Below are 21,067 nucleotides of genomic sequence, written 5' to 3' on the forward strand. Positions count from 1 at the left end.
TCATCACTAGATTATGGGTTCTGTCCTTGTGGTCTATGATGGCTGCCTGAGTTTACGCCTTCACATCTAAATGGTGAACAGCAAGGTGTAGGAAGTGAGAAATAACAACACTTCCTTCTTTCTGGAGGACACTTCCTGGAAGTCCCCCATCATGTTACAACCTAGCTGACTGCAAAGGCATCTTGGTAGTGTACTTTCCTCGCAATCCCCTAATTCAAGGACTTCAGTTTCCTTAAACCAACAAACCTTTATCTAACCTCTCCTTACCATGCAGTCTCTCTCAAGTTGCTCATCATCTTATTCTTAACTGTCTTGGAAAACCCCAGTCCTCTTTGGGGCTGACAATCCACCCTTTCCATCAACTTGTTATATGATCTCCTAGGGCCAAAGAAAAATAAAGACTTTTCACAGTATCCGATGACTGTGACACTTGACGCGTGGCCTACAGTCTGCTCCTTTCCTTCTCCCTTAGTGTTGGTTCTAGGCCTTCCTCCTTGGAAGCCCCTCAACCCAGTGGCTACTCATCGCCCGTCAGCAATGGCCTCAGCTGTGGCTCTGTGAACCACAAGCCATGAACTTCCTCATTCATCATCTGCATCCTTTTACTGACTCCCGCAGTGGTCCTATCCTCCTTCCAATCTCTTCTCCTTGCTGCTCTTACTCACCCCTCCATCTGCATCTTTGCCTGTCTCTCCCCCCATTTTTCCAGGCCCTCCCTGACCTGTCTTCCCTGTATCTTCAAGTTCCTCCTGAGTCCTTGTGCTTCTCTAACCCCACAGCTCAGTCTTAAATTCAGTACAGAATGAGCCAAGAGCAAAGGCACTCACAGACTGTCTGCTGACCCTTCTTGTCGTTGCCCCCCCACCCCCACACAAACACAGATCTGTTGTTATAACTCATCTCGCCTCCCATTCACGACCGGCCTTTCAGGTACACCTCCACTCCAATGGCAGTTGCAGTGAGCTTCTGTTTGCCACAGCTGCTGGCCCTTCCTCTTGAGCTCTTTACTCATTTCTCAATAAATACTTATTCAACAGGCTTTGGGGGTGCTCTTTATCCCAGATCTCACAGTCTTCTAGCTTCTCTGAAGGCACGTCACCACCCTACATGGATGGAGTTCCTCACCTCTCCTAACAAGGAAACTCCTGCATTTTCAAAGGTTGCATTCCCTTCAATAGTTGCATTGCACACTACTATGAAGGCAATTTCCCTAATTCATGCTGCCATGAGGGCAACCTTCCTAATTCTCTCTATATATTCAGGTGGTTTTCAGATTATTCATGCAAAATACCTGGATCTTATTCCAAACATGATACAAACTGAACCCATGTCCTTCTTGCTAATGTGGCTTTTTTTTATCCTGCCTCATATAATGCAGTATTTTTATGCCAGATTTAAACACAGAACCTGTGTGTGTGTGTGTGTGTGTGTGTGTGTGTGTGTGATCAAATCGATATAGTTTTTTCTAAGTATTTCTCAGATCTGTTTTACTCTGTAACACACAGCTGTTCCTCTAGCTCCGTTACCCTTCACGTCTTTGCAGAATTGCACCTGGGGTAATATTTTCCAAACGGTTGTCCCTAACATTTTATCTTTCTGAAAGATACAAAGTTGAAAAAAAAAACCAGTAATGTTCAGAGCCACACCTAAGGCATCAAGGACAACAGTTTTATAAGTATACAATATACATTATACCATGAAAGTTTATTTCTCATGACAAGAAACACATCCTGAAATGTTGGGCCTCCTCTTCTTGTTGTTTTCTGGGCTGAAGCTAAATCTTCATCGTTGAAAACTTACTCTGAAAATACTATGCTCCTGCTTAAAGAGAATAAAAATAATAGACTGACTTGATGAAGGCACATGGTTCCCATGCTTGAATCTGACAGGAGCAGTTTGCAGTCAGCCTCAGACTCTCACCTCCTCAGTATAGTGTGATGTATAAGGCCCCTGCCCAGTCAGATGCCTCCTCTCTGGTTCCTATCTCACTCTTGAGTACCAGACGACTTCACCCACTCACCGTGTCTCCTAATCCGTTTTCTCATTCACTTCTTCATATCCCCTCAACTAGAACCCACATTCCATATAATTGTCTGGTTTACCACATTGCACCTAGAGATGAGAGGCAATGCAAATTCTGCCCCGCTAACCAGACTGAGCCCGCCAGTTCTCTGCACTAGGTGCTTGGCAGCCTTGGTAACCAACCCAAGTCCGACGACATCACACTAATGAAAATACCCCATGGATTGTTATAGGTCCAGACCCTTAAAAGCCCCATACCAATGACGTCAGTTCTTTGCTTGTTTTTATCATAGGTTGCTGAAGCAACATCATGTCTAACCTTGAAGTTTTCAGTAGGCTGGAAGTAAATGGGTCTACAGGTCTCCTAATAGTCTTCACAGGCGTCCTTGCAATGATTCAAACCATGGAAAAACAAAACATCTAGAAGCCAGCACCATAGAATATTCACCTCCTATCCTGCAAGGAAACTGGGGTGGGAGTGCACTTTGCCCCTTCGACAGACACAAATGAACTGAGAGAAGCAAAGACAGGTAGTCCTCTCCATATGGTCAGCCCACAGACTCAGAGTGAGGAGAATATGAGAGCCAGTACCATTCTATATTTGTTTCACTGATAATATTTTAAAGAACTCACATGGACCTAAAAAGGATACCAGCCTTAGGGTGGTCACTAAAAGTTGGCCTTTCCCTACAACAACTCCTGCCCAGTGTATAAGCACACTATTTATTCAGCTTTATGGAAACACTGGGCAAGCATGTCTGGGTGTAACAGGTGCAGGACGAGTGTGCAGGCCCTTGCCAGGTGCCCAGAGTGCTGCTGGGATGAGGAAGTCAAGTGGACTTGTGTTGTTGTTGTTGTTGTGTTGTTGTTGTTGTTGTTGGGGCTCTTTATCATTGTTGTTGTTTGTCCTTTCCATTTTCTGATTTTGTGGCTGTATTTCTCCATCCTCTTCCCCATGAAGGAATAGACCCCCCCAATGACTCTCTTACACCTTCCTCCTTAGCTTCCCTCCCTCCACTCTTCTTCCTCTTCCCATGACCAAGAAGCTGGTCCCAATCATGCCTCCCTTTCATGTGGTGGGCCGGTTCTGTTGCGTCGTTTCATGGTCTTGGACCAAGAGCCGCCTCAGTAGTCAACACCGAACCCTAGACTGTGAGACTAATGAGAAAAGCAGAATTCTTTCAAGTAAAAGGAAGTGGTTTGTGTTGTGTGTGTGTGTGGGGGGGGACTTGGAAAGAAACGACACCAAGAACACTAAGGGCTCTATTTTCCTCACTCCCTACAGCTGGGTTAATACATTTCAAAATATCCAGTCAATTGAGTTAATTCCATCAAACAGCTACTCACTGCAGTAAAAAGGAAGGGAAATAAACAGATGGTTTTAGGAATGACTGGCTCAACTTTCTGGAGCCTTGATCTTACTCATTTCTAGGGAATAAGTTCAACTCTAAGGAAATGTAAACATGTCATCTGCAAACCATTACAAATGAAGTTAATAAGAACGGATTTTGAAATGTATATTCCAGATATATACGTATATATTCCCAAGTGTCGTTAGGATAGAGCACAGGCCCGGATTGTAGTGAAGGGAAAAGAAAAAGACTAAAATTGAGAGAAATTCATTTCTTTTTTGTTTTTTCACTCTCTTCTCTTTTACATGTCCCTGTCTTTTGTCACTCTGTCCTTACCTGTCTACCTACAAATAATAACTCTGCAAGCAGCATACTAAAATCAGACCCAGGTGAGTCTATCTTCTAGTCTCAAAGCAACCTTAGGAGATAGGCAAACTTATTATCTCCATTTTATAAGAAGGAAAAAAATCATTAGGCTTAGAGAAATTTAAGGCAAATTCCCACAATGGTTATTCTGTAAACTTGAGTATATTAGCTGGATTTGTCAAGAGGTATAGAACTGCTATGTTGAATATGTATATTAAAAGAGAATTTACTAGACTGGCTTATAGGCTGTGGTCCAGGTACTCTAATAGCTCTTCCCCGATGCACCAGTCTGAAAACCTAGGAGTTCATTCAGTCTAGAAGGCTGGATGTCTCAGCAGTCCCCGTTTGGCTCTGGAGTCCTGGAGGGCTCCTGGAAAGCTGCTCGTCTAATACAGGTGAGGAGATGCATCAGCAACAAGACAGATGAACTTGCCAGCAAGAGTGGGAGGCAAGCGGGCAAAAAGCAGTTTCCTTCTTCCATGTCCTTCCGTGCAGCTGCCAGGAATTGTGGCCCAGATTTAGGGCGGGTCTTCTGCCTCTAAAGAATGTGATTAAGAAAAGCCCTCAAGGGATTGCTCAGCTGCTTGGGTTTCTGTTGACTGATTGCAAATGTAGGTCAGATTGGATCCCCTGGATCGATCACATTGTGGCTCCAGGATTTCAATTCCAAGAGGAACATTTCAGGTCCCATTACTTGAGCATAACAGGTGACGTGGTGTCTTTTGAATAACCTTGACTCCATTTCCTGTGCTCTCCATGCCGTTTTGTTTATCCTTTAATTCTTTTTATCCACCCTTCAGTTCTTCCTCTACACTCTCTATCCTTTTATTCTTTGATTTTATTCTTTTATTGCCTTACCTTTCACCATGCTATTCATCCTCAGCCCTCTAAACATCCCATTGCAATAGTTTGGATAGTCAACCTCCTCCAGAGAGCCTACCTATGTGTAAGGCCATTGTTTCCCTCTGGCAGGTGATACTTTTAGCAAATGGTGAACTTTGAGGAGTTAGGGAGGGGCTGTGGAAGGTCTTTGAAGAATTGCAGGCATATCCTGAAAGGTTTCACAGAGCTATAACCTCTTCTCTTTCTTTCCATTTCTTTTGTGGTCCTGAAGTGAATGGTTGTACATACATTCCAACCATAGTTTTCTGCCTGCTCAAAGCCTCATGGCCAATGGGTGAGAGTTAAGAAAACGTCATCCATTCCGCTCTCAGCTCTTCATATCTCACTACAGCTTCTCCCAGGTCCAGCCTCTGACTCATGTGTCAGTCTTCATCTATACTTCCCTACCATCTCCTCACCACAGTTAGAAATAGCCAGTTTTCCAGGATGTGGAGAAAGAGGAACACTCCTCCATTGTTGGTGGGATTGCAGACTGGTACAACCATTCTGGAAATCAATCTGGAGGTTCCTCAGAAAATTGGACATTGAACTGCCTGAGGATCCAGCTATACCTCTCTTGGGCATAAACCCAAAAGATGCCCCAACATATAACAAAGACACATGCTCCACTATGTTCATAGCAGCCTTATTTATAATAGCCAGAAGCTGGAAAGAACCCAGATACCCTTCAACAGAGGAATGGATACAGAAAATGTGGTACATCTACACAATGGAATATTACTCAGCTATCAAAAACAATGACTTTATGAAATTCATAGACAAATGGTTGGAACTGGAAAATATCCTGAGTGAGGTAACCCAATCACAGAAAAACACACATGGTATGCACTCATTGATAAGTGGCTATTAGCCCAAATGCTTGAATTACCCTAGATGCATAGAACACACGAAACTCAAGACGGATGATCAAAAAGTGAATGCTTCACTCCTTCTTTAAAAAGGGGAACAAGAATACCCTTGGCAGGGAATAGAGAGGCAAAGATTAAAACAGACACAGAAGGAATACCCATTCAAAGCCTGCCCCACATGTGGCCCATACATATACAGCCACCCAATTAGACAAGATGGATGAAGCAAAGAAGTGCAGGCCGACAGGAGCCGGATGTAGATCGCTCCTGAGAGACACAGCCAGAATACAGCAAATACAGAGGCGAATGCCAGCAGCAAACCAGTGAACTGAGAATAGGTCCCCTATTGAAGGAATCAGAGAAAGAACTGGAAGAGCTTGAAGGGGCTCGAGACCCCTTATGAACAACAAGGCCAAGCAACTAGAGCTTCCAGGGACTAAGCCACTACCTAAAGACTATACATGGAATGACCCTGGACTCTGACCTCATAGGTAGCAATGAATATCCTAGTAAGATCACCAGTGGAAGGGGAAGCCCTTGGTCCTGCTAAGACTGAACCCCCAGTGAACGTGATTGTTGGGGGGAGGGTGGCAATGGGGGGAGGGTGGGGAGGGGGACACCCATAAAGAAGGGAAGGGGGAGGGATTAGGGGGATATTTGCCCGGAAACCGGGAAAGGGAATAACATTCGAAATGTAAATAAGAAATATTCAAGATAATAAAAAAAACACAAATAAAAAAAAAAAGAAAGAAATAGCCAGCTTTCATCACCAGAGAGGCCACGTATAAATTAGAATAGATTGGGTCATTCTGCTCCCATACAAAAAAAAAAAAAAACACTGTAATCATAAAAATGGATTTGATTCCTAACAAATAACTCACAAATTAGGCTATTGTTGAGCTTCAGATGGTCTCCAGTGAAAGGCATCTCTCAGTCTGCCCCACCCGCTTTCTTTCTGACCAGTAAGTAAGCTGTGTAGAGCAGATAAAAGCCAAATGCAGGTCTGTGGGAGTTAAACCTGATGCGAGCCTGATGTACAATTCATTTGTGGTAAATGTCATAGAGCGCCCTGTGATGTAGTACTTTGGACAAAGTTACATTTAGCTCAAGTAACCATATTTTGAACTGGCCAGCAAAGGACAATATAGTGCCATCTCCCTGAATCAAATCTGCACCATGGCTTTTCCTGGAAATACCCCAAGGGTTCCAAAGACAAGATTCCAGATTCTCTGCTACTGGCAACAACTGAGCATCTTGTCCTTGTGAGGTAAATCACAGAAGTCTCTCATTAGCATTTGGTAGCATCCTAACTTAATCATCCTGATTGCTGGAAATAACTAAAGCCAAATGATGCCGATCTTCATGGCTGCTGGGGGGCCACGCTGTAAAGTCTTGCAGTATCTTGAGAACTCAAGAGACACGGAACTTCATCTTGTGCTTGCAAAGAATCCAGCGTCACTCTCAGAGCTCCATCTTCTGCTTGTTTGCCTACATGAACACTTTCCTCTCTCTGGAAATGGGTCCTATGCCTATACCATCTGCTCTCCCATTGACCCAGTTGGTTCATGGCTCACTAAAACTTCTCTAACCGAAATTTTACTTCAACCTATTTGTATATGATGATGGTGATAACAATGATGATGATTTTGTAATTCTTGACACTATTTTCCTTATAATTTCCCATTTATAATTGCACTTCAAACCTATACACTAGTAAGTATAATTAGGTAATTATCCATTGCTGCGGTATGATGCAGGTTCGCTGACTACCCATGAGCTCACAAATTGCCTCTTTAGGGTTTAGAGATTTATACCCAATCTACTTAACAACCAGAAAATATTTTTTAAACAAAATAAAATTCTTGAGAGTTCTTCATGTATCAGGCACCACACAAAGTTCTTGGGATACGATGGTGACCTCAAGCAAGTACTATCCCTGTCCTTAGTCCCCATGATGAGGAGTAGATCAATGGAAAGACATATGAATAAAGTAGTAATAGTATTGAATATAATATTCCCAACCGCAGTATAACCTACTAAGAGAAACTTATGAATGACCATGTGCATTCCCGTGTTCCAGAAATCTCTTGGAAAAATACATACTTATACATAGCATCATGGCGATTCTGGGAAAATTCCAGAAGCATGTTGGAATGCACACACACACACACACACACACACACACACACACACACACACACCAATACACACTGATTTAAACTTACATCTCTATTGTGAATCTATTTGCTCACTTGCAAAGGCCAACAATATGATACTACAACTTTGCTGAGCTACTCCAAGTTGTAATGAGTCTTAGTTCCAAATCTGTTATTAAGAGACGGGGGAGGGGCTGGGTGGAAGGAGAAAGCCAGTGTTTACTCCCATCTGTCAACTAACCTGTGTGACCACAGGGGACCAGCCCTAGGAACCAACATGCAGACCGTGAGGACTATCTTTTCAAACTCTGAAATTTTCCTAAACCCCAGTCCAGCGCTGGTCAAATGCTTTACAACCTCTATTTGTCCCTAGGCAGTTGCTTGTGCCTGGAATTCCTGCACCAAGGTTTCCTTGTGGTATTTTTAATAGTGTTGTTTGAAGCTGTAGCCAGCTTTTCTGTGGTTTGAGAGTTAAACGGGACACAGTGATGTGGTGTGCTGTAATAGCTCTTGGAGGAATGTTAAGACAAATTAAAGTCCAAGTGAGATAGCACCTGAAGGAACCGGGTCCTTAAAAAAAAAAAAAAAAGATCCTAACATCATGGAAGGGCTTAGGAGTTCTAAAGAAGCCTTTAATTCAAAAGAACTATCTTCCTAGTGATCCAACTGATGTTTGCAACTGGGTTTTTGCTCAAGGACAGAGTTCACTGTTCTTGCCCATCTGGGTCTGCCCTGCTTGCTTTCCTGCCTTATACACCTAAGGGTGCACATCAGTCTAAGAGAAAATAATACTGAGAGGGGATGTGTATAAATCACACCACGACTTACAGCACCCACTCTGCTGGATTAATGACCACCAAGCAGTCAGTACCGCATCCATCAAAGAGGCCTGATATCAGCTGGTCACACTCACATTGGGACCCAAACTGAGCACAAGCACAGCAGGGCTTCATGCTGAGCCGTGGTCCATTTTCCTTTGAGCAGTAGTTACCCATCTATGGAAATGTGATTTGAGCCACACAGAGTGGTTTTAGAGTAATGAAAACATTTTTCTGCCATTTAATATAAAACCGATTCTTCAAAATGTTAGCGTGTATAGCTGGGTGGGCCGGTGCATGTCTGGAACTCCAGAAATCTGAAGGCTGAGGTGTAAAGATCGAGAGTTCAAAGCTATGAAGTGGGATCCTGTCTCAAAAAATTAAGAGTTTGGGATTTAGCTCCGTGTAAGGGTACTTGCCTAGCATTTGTAAGGACTGAACCCCCAGCTTTAAAAGCATGTATAAATATATATTATTATTATTATTATTATTGTGTGTACACACACACACACAAGCCAAATACATACATGTATGGGTATTTATGTGTATGCATCTAATGTGCACGTTTACATATTTATGTATGTACATATAGACATATATTTATATTTGAACATTACTTTCAAAGTCTTCAGACTAAAATAATACACATACATACACCCAAACATATTACTTATACACATGTGTATGTGTGTGTACGTGCATGCATATCCCAACATGTTTCTGGAATTTTTTTCAGAATCTCTATTATGCTATGCATAAGTATGTATTTTTCCAAGAGATTCCTGGAGAATGGGAATACTGAGTTTTTTCTTGGTCATTCATAAGTTTCTCTTAGTAGGATATAGTCCTGTTGGGAGTATTATATTTGGTACTATTACTACTTTATTCATGTATCTTTCCCTTGTCCTACCCCTAATCGTGGGTGCTAAGGACAGGGATAGTGCCTGCTTGAAGTAATCATTGTAGCACAAGGACTTTGTTCAGCGAAGTAGACCAGGTATAAATATCTGACCCTAAAGCAGACAATTTGTGGGCTCATGGGCGTGATTTGGTCAGGGGGCTGGTTGAAGATAACAAAATAAAGACTTCAGGCTTGAATACCAATTTATTCCTCTATTGAAAAAAAAATCAAATGATGCAAGTGGCCACTGGGTTCAAGATAAAAATCTCATACATACATATGTACATACATGCACACATACATATATGTAAACCAAGCAATACATGTATGGGCATATATGCACATAAAATGTACATATGCAAACCAAATATGTACATGTATGGGTATGTATGTATATGCATATGATATGCATACTTGTATGCATCTGGCTTGCATATATGTATATATACATGTATGACCATACACGTATACATTTGGTTTGGTAAATGTTTCTTTCCAAATATACCTTAATCTTTATAGTAGTAGGTGTCTGGAATTAACTGTTATTTAGGAAGTTCCTCTTTAAAAGTTCCCACTGCTAAAAGGCTTATTTTAGGAGGAACAGGGTATGTGTAAAATATAAACATTATCCAATTACCACAATAACAAATAACTTGTCTCCAGGGTTCACCATGCTGGTCGTAAGCAATGCTCTCTATCTGCTATACTGTTGCACTTTCTCCTACTGTGTGAGGTAAGGGTCTACTGTCTGTCAAGGAAATTCAAGAAGAAAAGCCCGGGGAAGACAAGAAATTGAGGGCCGAGGTGAAGTTTTAGGAGTTGTAGTCAAAATGTTCAGAGTCCAAAAGTTGAGAGAGGAGACCTTTATAGATATGTCTTTTCTCCTACACAAGTGTGATTTTTCTCCTCTACTACAAGTAAAACAGAGTCACCAACATCCCATCAAGACCAAAGTCTGAGATTTGAGGAGTTTGGAGGGAGGATCACAAAATAAAGATGTCAGGCTTACCCATCAACTCGTTTTCCTACTGAAAAAACATCACTCAGCTAAAAAGGAAACAAGTAGCCTCTAGGTTCAGGATAAAAACCTCACAGTTAAATGCCATGCTGGTCAGTCTGGGAGATTAAGCTACCCAACTGGTAGAACTTTATCTCAACAAAAACCTAATCAATTCTCACAGTTCTCTGGAATTATTAGAAACAAAGGCTTTAGCAAATGAACTCGAATTTAAAACACAGTTGTCAGAGTTGAGATGGCTGAGAAGGTCAGATGCTTGTTACCTAACTTCAGTCCCAGAACCCACACAGAGCAAGGAGGGAACCAACCCATGAGAGCTGTTGTCTGACCTTCTCTCTGTCTTCTCTGTGTGTCTCTCTGTCTTCTCTGTGTGTCTCTCTGTCTTCTCTGTGTCTGTCTCTCTGTCTTCTCTGTATCTGTCTCTCTGTCTTCTCTGTGTATGTCTCTCTGTGTCTGTCTTTCTGTGTCTGTCTCTCTGTGTCTCTCCCTCTGTTTCTCTGTATGTGTATGTCTCTGTTGCTCTGTGTGTGTCTCTCTCTCACAATAAATAAGTAAATAAATGGAAACAAGATATTAAATTACTATAGTTAACCTCTCTACGCTATATATTTGTATATCCAGTTTAAGAGTTGTGGGAGCTAATCAGGCCCCCTGAAAACTCTAAATGTCATTTTCAGAGAAAGATACAACGAAGGGTAGAAATTTAAATGGTGTCAAACTTATTTTCAGGGTCAAATTCAAGGTGAGCTTGTCAGTCACACCATGTGTCCAGGTTGGCCAATTCAGTCACTCCCATTGCCAACTCAGGGAAAAGTTCAAGACGCTCTGGCACCGCCTCTTACTGGCGTGTCTCAGCCAGATCCATTTTAGGGATAACGATGCCTTAGACATGAAATTCGTTTGACATTCTTGCTTTATTTTATTTTGTTTGGTCTCCTCTGATCAAGAAAAAAAACGCTGATAAGTACTGCTTTATATATCTGCACATATATACGATTTAATGTATATTATATGTATATGTGTGTGAACGTGGGTACAGACAGGCTGAGCTCTCCCCTGTGAACGTGCATGTAGAGAGGCCCAGGGCTCAGCTTCTACTATCTTCCTTTATCGTTGCCCACTTGAGTTTTTGAGAAAGGGTTTCTCACTGACATGAAAGCACAGGGTTTCCTCTAGTCTGGCAGGCCAGCAAGCCCCTTGGATCAACACAGGTCTGCTACATCAATACACCAATATCCAGGCTACAGAAAGAAGCCGCCATAGCAGTCTTGCACACAGGTGTTAAAGGTCAAGACTCAGGGCCTCAGGTCTGCTGCACGGGCAAGCCTTTTCCCACTGAGCATCTTCCAACCCCTCTTAAAGTATTTCTTTTCAAATATGTTTTTGTCTCCTACCATAAATGGGGGGAGAGTGGGGAGAACATTCGTGATAATTTTTTTATTGTAAGGAGATATACTGCAGAAGTTGCAGATACTTGCTCTTAACTTTTGTTCTATAGGTCACAAATCTGAAAGAGGTCTGAGGGGAGCGTAAATCTAGGTTGAATACACGCTTTCCAGTACCTCTGTTTACTTTATTAAGGTAAAATTTTAACTCTGAAAATCAAGAAGCACAGGGCAATTTGTTGTCTGCTGCTTCTCTGTGGGAAGCCTTACCCAATTATATGATCAGTCTCACTCCTCTACTTATCTCCTTGCCGCAGAATCAGAGCAAGGAGAAGTTTCAAATCCAATTTGAAAATAAAAGTATGGAAACCTTTGAAATGATTTGTACCAGACTAAGTGATTTGGTGTGGAAGACAGTGAGTCAGACCTTCATACACTTCTGAGGAAACAGCTTGTTTAGGGACTTAAAGAAATGGCTCTCTTCAGTTCCTGGAGAAGTGCCTTTTTCCATCCTATGAGGCCTGGAGGAATTACCACCCATGCCTACAGCCTTTCTGCAATTGAAAACTTTAAAACAGATAATGGACTGTTAAGTTTCCAATTTTAAAACATGTCCAAGAGATAATCAGTTGATAGTGACTTCTTGAATATTGCATAAACATATTTTATGCATGTAAAGACAAAGTATATATTTTGAGTTTAATTTAAACATTACTAAGGCAATATTTTGTAATATATCTGTTGGGGGGAAACAAAGAACTTGCTTCCAGTTGTGTTTATTTATTCCAGTTTAACAAAAATAAGAACTGAGTTATTAACTTATTACATTGATTTTTAAACCCATATATTGTATTTCTTATGTCTGTGTACTTATGTCTACTAGACATTATGTATATTTTCTGAATGTAGAATTATGCCAAAGAAAATAATCTGTTTTCAACTGAGGCTTGATAATATGAGATACAGAATATCTGTAATGGCAATGAAGTCACAGAGGGAATGTAGTCCTGGGTACCCTTTGCATCTCTGTTGTTGTTGTTGTTGTTTGTTTGTTGTTTTGTTTTTCTGCTTAATTCATTGGATTCCTTATATCTCCAGAATGGATTATAACCAATGAAGACACAAGTAAAATTACATTTTTAATTCATCCATTGGAATTTGATATCTTTACATTTTTATACAGATATATAGAGATATAAAGTTTTAGTATATAACATTTCAGGTTGTTAAGTAAATCTCACAAGTAAGTTTTCTCTTAATATCTAAGCCCCAGGCGTAAGAAGTAGTTGACATATCCTCCTACATGCACACAATATTCCAGAGAGGGGTAAGAGAGATTAGGGAAAGGCAGGAAAAGCTTGGAACCAGCAAGCCCAGGCATCCTCCTATACCTTGCTCAAACATAGTCACCCAAAACATTCCGGAAAACCACTGGACCTGTGTGAGCCTCACTTCTATGACTGTGAAGGGGGATGGGGTGCTACTGCATTATTACTGGGACCAATTCAGGTAGATGGAGAGTGCCTGACACACACAAAGAATTCAGATACATCTTTGCACAGAAAAAGCCATGCACTATGATTGCCCGTTGTCTTCTTTGCTTTCTTGTCAAAGGAAAAAAAATATGTATATATATATATATATATATATATATATATATATATATATATATATATTACACATTTCACATTTTCTAAGTTATCATTAAGGAGATATTCTGTACTAAGAGTGGTATGTTATTCTTGATAATCTCCTTCAGGTATGATAGTGATCACACACAACAACTTGGAGATCGAGGCAGAACCATTGTGATAAATTTGAGGCCTGCCAGGGTTACATAGTGTGTTTGGTAGCAACCTGATCTACTACATAAGAGGCCCTTCCTCAAACACAGACAGACAGACAGACAGACAGACAGACAGACACACACACACACACACACACACACACACACACACACGAGCACCACCACTATCAACAAAAATCCTTAACATCTCTTTGAGAGACCAAAGCTATCCATAAAACAACAAAAACTGAAAGTACTTCTGGGTGAGGGTGCTTTAAACGGTTAAAGGAGGGACTATAAGAAGGAGGGACTATAAGAAGGAGGGACTATAAGAAGGAGGGACTATAAAAAGGAAATGCAGAGATTTGAGTTGAACCTGTAAGCCATTTAAGACACAAGGCCAGGAGGGTCATCTTAACCAGGTTGGCATATGAAGTCCATGTAATTTGTAAGTGATTTTTTGCTATTCATGCTATTTTATTCCCATATGTTTATTGTCAAGCTGCCAAATATTAGCTATTGCAAACCCAAACTGTGTAAAATTGCATGGTACATCCATGTACACCCTGTGCACTTTGTCAGCTCTCAACAACTCATTGCTAGCATATACAAACCCCTCTTCTATGCAACCTGTCTATGACCTATGCTATGAAGATAATTTAAATATATGAAATACGAAGATTAAAGTTCAAGAACCCCACTTTCCTGTTTTCTCTCTTACTATACAATCTACAGAGTAGCACTCATTGATATGTGCTCTAGGATTGCTGGAGTCATTGATACCCATTACTTGACATCTCATTGTATCTCCTCTGAACATAGCATTTGTAGCCTTAAAACATGTATGGAGAAGTCCCCCAATATCAAATAATAGGCTTTGAGGACTGGGAAGGTTCTGACTGCTAAGCAGTGCAGGATCCCCCTTGGGGGCAAGGAAAGTGAGTTGGGAGCCTGTCTTAGTTCTCATGGAAGTTGGTGGCCAGGCTGTCTCCTGACCTGTGTCACACTTACTTTTCAACGTACAGGCTGCCTTAGTTAAGGTAGAAGAGTAAAATGTTTATTCTGATTTGGAATAATAGTGGAAAATTAGACTAATAAAGATGGGAAATGTGTTCAACCAATTTAAGCTTATCCCCAACTAGCTACAAATAAATGAGATTCAGACTATGGTTATTCTATTGGCTTTGACAATTACTGAGGAGGGGGGGTAACCCCTAATCTACTCTCTCCTAGCTCCTGGCCCAGCTACCTCCCCAGCAGTGTACCCCAGATACTTGCTGTTTCTCCTGGCCGTGTACTCATGGTTCACCTCCCCTCATGGAAGCTCTGTCTCTCTCCTCATTCTCCTTCCTCCTTTTTTTTCACTCTCCCTCAACCAGGCCTCTAATACCTCTAGTAATTGGTTGTAGCCAATTTTATTTAACTAATAGTTTTAAACCAAAGAACAAGGTTTGTACATTAAACAGGGGAAGTCTAGACCTTTCAGTATAGAATTTAGCTACAAAACGTAGCAACAGAACACACCTCAACAGCGTTCTCTTTTATAAGCCGTAGAGAAAGTCCCTAGGACAGTTCATTAACCTGTGCTGTTGATCTTTAAAGCATCTATAAGTGGATTAAGTGAAGATGCGGGTATGAAGTTGAGCTGCCTTTGCCACAGTCTGCTTTGACACCATGAGTCTGCAAATCAGGACAAGCAGGGACTAGATACCACCCCAGTGGAGGTCACTCCCCTGGACTCCATAGCAGACCAGAGTCTGCCAATTCATTATCGATCCCAAGACCTAGGTCTAGTCAACTGGGGCCATAAATGTGATTTAAATGAGATACAAACAACCCTGGAAGGACACAAAATTAAATTATTGTACCTGTTGAATTAGGTAGGATGTTGGAATGTTCTTTGCTTTACCACTTTGCAATGATGTAAGCAGTTGAAGAAATTAGGTTGCCCAACACTATGCTAATTGCAATATTTATTGAGTACTTGCTAGGGCCCAAGCACTGTCTAAGCTTTCATATATGCATATTGTTATTTAATCTTTATCATCAAGCTTGGAGATCATATTGGTCCTGTCTTAACAGGAAGGCATGTGGTTTACCTTAATTAACTCACCCTAAGATGTTCACAATAAAGGATGCCGCTGGAGTCCAGGCTGGGTCAGGCTGACTTTGATAACCTCTTCATCCCTCTGCTTAATCATCTTCTCTGCCCATGCGACACATCTACTTGATCCCTGGGTTGATTTATTCATGGTGACATTTCATTTTAGTTACATTCAAATCAGACCCATAGTGGAAAAGCCAGCCACAACGACTAGAGCTTGTACATGAATGTAGGTGAAGTGTCACTGAGCATTCATGAAGCTATTGAAGAGAGGGAACTAAAGGAAGCATGGGGGAGGGGTACTAGTCAAGGGGGATGGAAAGAAAGGAGAACAATGTAATTCTGCCTCTCTACTGTAAACCTAAGCATTATAACAATTGTCCAATGCCCTATATTCCCTCCCAGGCTCCCAACAGCTCAGCGTTTAGGTTGTGACTATTTATTAATTCTCATTTTTGGTGAGGAAAAAAATCCATCTGGTTCCCCTCCCCCAAGAATTTCAGAGAAATGTTCTGAGAGCTTTGGTCCAGAAAACTGACCTTGAGCTCATTCTACACAAGATGTCTTCACTGTAGTGATTCCTGCAAAGTCACCATTGTAATTTTCCTTATCTCTTATCTCTTTCTCTTTCCCTGCAGCGGTTGTCAGTCTAATTTCATTTATTCATTCCCTTACCTGGACCCTTGGCTCTACAGTGACAGCAGATTGGGGCTTAGTTGTAATAGAATGTCTCCAGTCTGGGGGATAGGTGAATGGGGGAGAAGAGACAGACACTAACCACATTGTATGGTTTAGTGAAGGAGCCTCTGGAGACAGAAGCAACTTCAGACCCTATCGCCTTTCAAGGCTCTTGGGTAGTAAACTAAAATGCTCTAAAATCCACCACAATGAATGGCACATAGATCTGGCTTAGAATATTTAGTGTCTATTGCTGTCAAAGCCATCTCTTCCACACAGCATCCACCACCTTAGGATGGGCGAGCATGTGGGATTTTCAACAGCCTACATTGCAGAAGATGCATTCTTTAAAAACCAGGTTCAAGTCAGTATTAGTCTTAGCAAAACTGCTTTAAGGGAAGGAATGACAATCTAGCCCCACCCCAATCCAATCAGCCACACCCCACCCCACCCCATTATGCCCCGCCCATCTGTGCCCCTTAACCAGGAAAGGCCTCTCAGGAACTTCCACACAGTCTACAAGGCACTAAGGAGAACCCTGCATTTGTCCACAGACTTCAGTTTGTACATAAACTTAGGGGAAAAAATTAGGATACCTGGGCCTGATTAGTAAAACATGCATGTTCTCAGTGCATTTAAAGATAGTTTTAGTGATGGACAGCCTGAGAACTAACAACCGATTTGAAGAAGGAGGTCGAATATAGGGAAAAGCACTGAAAGATTTGACAGTGGCATAGATAACTCTCTGAAAAGTGTTTGTTTTGGAGACAAACGCACACCTAGTTGTAAAGCTTCAGATAGCAAATGTGAATGTTTCCTTAGGAGTTTAAAACTGGGCCTAAGGTCAGTTGATAGAATGTGTGCTTTGATCTCCGGTACCATATAAACTCCACACAATGGCACACACTGGAATCCAGCACTGTGGAGGCAGGGGAGTCACAAGTTCAATAGCCTCCCCCACTACCTAGTGTTCAGCATAGTTCAGCCAAGGAGATGAACTAAAGCAAGTACCAAGTAAGCTGTCTTTTAGTCTACCAGCTACATTCTCTTCTCACCTATAAATACTGAAACTGTCCTCTTTCCTCTTACTACTTAAGTTTATAGTTTCTTACACTTAATATTAAAATGCTTCTTAATTTTATAAGTGGCGCATGCATGCATGCATGCATGTATGCAGTACCGTCACTAGAACAATCTCCTGTCGCTAGCCAGACTTTGCAACTTCAAAGACTAATCCCACGACCCAGGGCGAAGTGTGTGTTAACCTTTTCTAACAACCACAGGAGGAATGTCACGTTTCTTCCAGTTCCCTGTCTGTCCCCGTATCTTTATGATAACAGTGTTTGCTTGCCATCTCGGAACCTTGACCTTCTGATGCAAACTCATGTACCTACCAGGATACAGATTCCTCATTGCTCTGAGGAAAGATTAAGCTGAGAAATTTTCTTCGAAACATCCCTCTCCCTGCCTCTTAGCTTTCTCAAAAATTTTCTCTAGTCTTTTTTTTTTACTAGTTTGCAACAAGGTTACCCCTGTTTTAAAAAACTCAGAGTACCACATTCCTTTGTGCCAAAAGAACTTGACAAGAAGTATGATTCCCACCTCAAGAAGGGATGACAGTGACCACCATACTTCCAAGTCAGAGAAGCCAATGCAGTTTAACTCCTACCTGAATGCATATACAAGTCTACCCACTCTCTTCCCAGAGTTCTTTAATTAGATCTAATTTGCAGGACATGACTTGACTGAAATTTATAGCCACATGGAGATTTGCAACTCAGGAGAGCTGTTACCTCAGGCATCAGTTTAAGCTCTTAAAGCAAGAGGCTCCTCTGACGGAGGTGTAGCCCTCTGTAGTAATCCGTGCTGTGCAAGTTAAAACTACTTCATCTGCTGTGCAGTGACTGCCCTCGTGGGAAAGCCGTGGCCTCCTTGTTAGCCTGGCATACACCTGAGGAGGCCTCTTCAGCCACATTCTTCCTGTTTCCCTTTATTTTACTTTCATGCCCCTTCCCCCAACCTAATCCCTTTGAGCTTGGATCTGTTTCTGGGATCAGTCTCCTTTCAAGTGTGTCTGTCTGTATCTCTATCTGTTTGTCTGTTTATCTCTATCTGTAGGGGTTGTCTATGTAGGGGTTGTGTTGATTTGTCTTTGTGTCTATCTGTGGGGAGTGTCTGTGTGTGTGTGTGTGTGTGTGTATGTGTGTGTATGTGTGTGTGTTTGTATGTGTCTTTGTGGGTGTGTCTGTGTTGGTTTGTGTATCTGTTTGTGGAGAGTGTATGTGTCCCTGTATGTGTATCTGTCTGTCTCTGTTTGTTGGCGGTGTTTGTCTGGTGTGTGTGTGTGTGTGTGTGTGTGTGTGTGTGTGTGTGTGTGTGTGTGTATCTGTTGGTCTGTGTGTATCTGTGAGGAGTATATGTGTCTGAGTTTGTGTCTATGTGTATTGTGTATGTCTGTCTCTGTCTGTGGGGAGTGTCTATGTGTCTTTGTATCTATCTATTGTGTGTTTCTGTTGGTTTGTCTGTGTTTTTGTCTGTAGGGAGTTGTGTGTGTGTGTGTGTGTGTGTGTGTGTGTGTGATTGCATGTGTCTTTGTGGGTGTGTCTGTCTCTCTGTGGAAAATGTGTGTGTCCTCAGTTCTCCCTATCAGACAGGACTGCCAGAGAGGGTCTCTCCAAAATGCTGTTCTGATGGTCCCTCCTGATATCACCTGAAAGGGCCTCTGGGGTAAAGTTTAAATGTCCTTTCCCTTTACCAAGAAACTGTGATGTTCTGTATAACTGACCTTATAGAGTGGGTGTGTCCCATGTAGACTTCATTACCTTTTTTTTTTCCTCATCTGGAATGAAGTAGCAGACATGGTCACACTGTCTTAGAGTATTCCTGTGAGCACCATCTGTAGAAAACTTGGCACGGAATGCATCCTAGTCATCTTCCCTTCGTCCTCCTTTGTCTGGGCTCATTTGCATGTTAGGCCCTTCCTCCATGTTAGCTTGAGCTTCCATTTAGGGCCCTCTCAACCTAAAGTTTGATGGCTCCAAGCTCGCCACAGGTTCACACATAGTGTTTCTTCAGCCTGGAAGTCTCCGTTCCAACCTTTTAGAGAAACTTCTGGGCATCTCTTTGTCCTTTGAAATAGCAAGTCCTGAATTCTTCATGAGTTTAAGCCTCCCTCACCCCCATCTGATCATAAATCCTTCACACACATTCACCACATTAGTTGCTCTTTAAATCTGCTTTGTCTAACACAACTGGATTCTTCAATGCACTACATTTTATCCATCTATGAAAACATAGCAAATATTGGTGGCGTAACTAAGTGGTACAGAAAGCTGGGGGGAAATAGGATTTGGAGAGAGCTGCTGATCTGTCCCTGGAAAGAACCACTTTCTAAATGGACCAAAAAAAAAATGTGGGAGGTAAGAGGTTAGATGGCTTGTAAGATAACTCCAGATTTTGTTTTCTGTATGAAGTCTTGGAAAACATGAGCAAGCTGGAATGGCTTTGATTTTCCTTCTGTAAATGGTTACTGTGAACATATACATGAAATAAATACCAAGACCATCATCAAAAACACATGCCCTCACAGCCATGTCTCCGATGCTCAGCTGGAGTCTGAAACCCTTCCTCATTTCAGGAAGGAAAGTGGGCTAGCCTGTGTGCCCAGGGTTGGGGTACCTCTTGTTGTGGACACTGGGAGCTAGAAGATCACTAAGGAGCTTCTTTGGTCTTGATAGATTGGCTGAGAAGTAACTTTGTACACGGCACCACATTTACGACTGGAAATGATTTAACTCTACTGTAAGTCAGGAGCTCCCCTAGAGTATCCGGGGCCATGTGTAACATGCTAGGAGCATACATTATTAATTACAGCTTCCAAATTGGAAGCTCCTGGGGATGGTGATACTTTTCTCGAAATGACTGACCATCCATTTCTAGTCAAACTGAATTTCAGAGATCCACTTTGTTTTTTCTCCTGAGTAGTACCTTACCTTTGCCCATCCATACCATGCTACTTACCTAGGGGGTGGGTGTGGATGGAAGGACAGCTCAATAAATAAAAGAAATTCCGTACATCCCTGAGGACCTGAGTTTTGATGCCAGCACCAGCCACATAAAGCAAGCCAGGTGCTTGTACACATGGTAAGTCTGGCACTGTGAGGAACAGGGGCGGGATTATCACTGGGGATTTCTGGCTGCCAGCCTAGCTCCAGGTTCAGTGAGAGACCTGACTCAAAAGGGATAAGGTGGAGAGTGATGGAGCAAAAATGGAGATGGTACCCTCCTCTGGTCTTCACCCACACTTCACTGCATGCTCACATCCACACTTACACGCTGTCTGTCTGTCTGTCCATCACTCTTTATCTTTATCTCCTTCTCTGTCTCTCTCTCTTTGTCTCTGTCTCTCCCTCTGTCTCTTTCTCTTTCCATCTCTGGTTTTTTGTCTCTGTCTCTGTCTCTTTATTCCTATCTTTGTCTCTATTTCTCTCTCTCTCTCTCTCTCTCTCTCTCTCTCTCTCTCTCTCTCTCTCTCTCTCAAAAAGAATGGAGCTTGAGAAACGGCACAGTGCTTATGAGCACTGACTGCTGTTCTCAACAACCAGGGGTTCAGTCCCAGCAGCTACATTAGTGTTTCACAAACTGTCTACAAACCCAGCATCAGGGTATCCAGCACTTTCTTTTGGATTCAGCAGGTGCTGCATGCATGTGACATACACTTGTGTACACAC

The 21,067-nt window shown here is 42.0% G+C and overlaps 1 protein-coding gene and 1 long non-coding RNA gene across 16 annotated transcripts in view; one reads left to right on the plus strand and one right to left on the minus strand.

Moving 5' to 3' along the window:
* LOC120101084 (uncharacterized) overlaps window positions 1-6,486 on the minus strand; it is a 64,033-nt gene extending 57,547 nt beyond the window's left edge. For all 3 annotated transcript variants that reach the window (XR_010063746.1, XR_010063745.1, XR_010063744.1), the window contains exon 1: window positions 6,373-6,486. This is a non-coding gene — a long non-coding RNA (uncharacterized LOC120101084). The remainder of the gene's footprint in view (window positions 1-6,372) is intronic.
* Window positions 1-21,067, plus strand: part of Pde4d (phosphodiesterase 4D) — a 1,514,231-nt gene that overhangs the window by 1,356,037 nt on the left and 137,127 nt on the right. The window lies entirely within an intron of this gene.

Source organism: Rattus norvegicus, chromosome 2 (assembly GCF_036323735.1).
Source record: "Rattus norvegicus strain BN/NHsdMcwi chromosome 2, GRCr8, whole genome shotgun sequence".
Taxonomy (NCBI): Eukaryota; Metazoa; Chordata; class Mammalia; order Rodentia; family Muridae; genus Rattus; species Rattus norvegicus.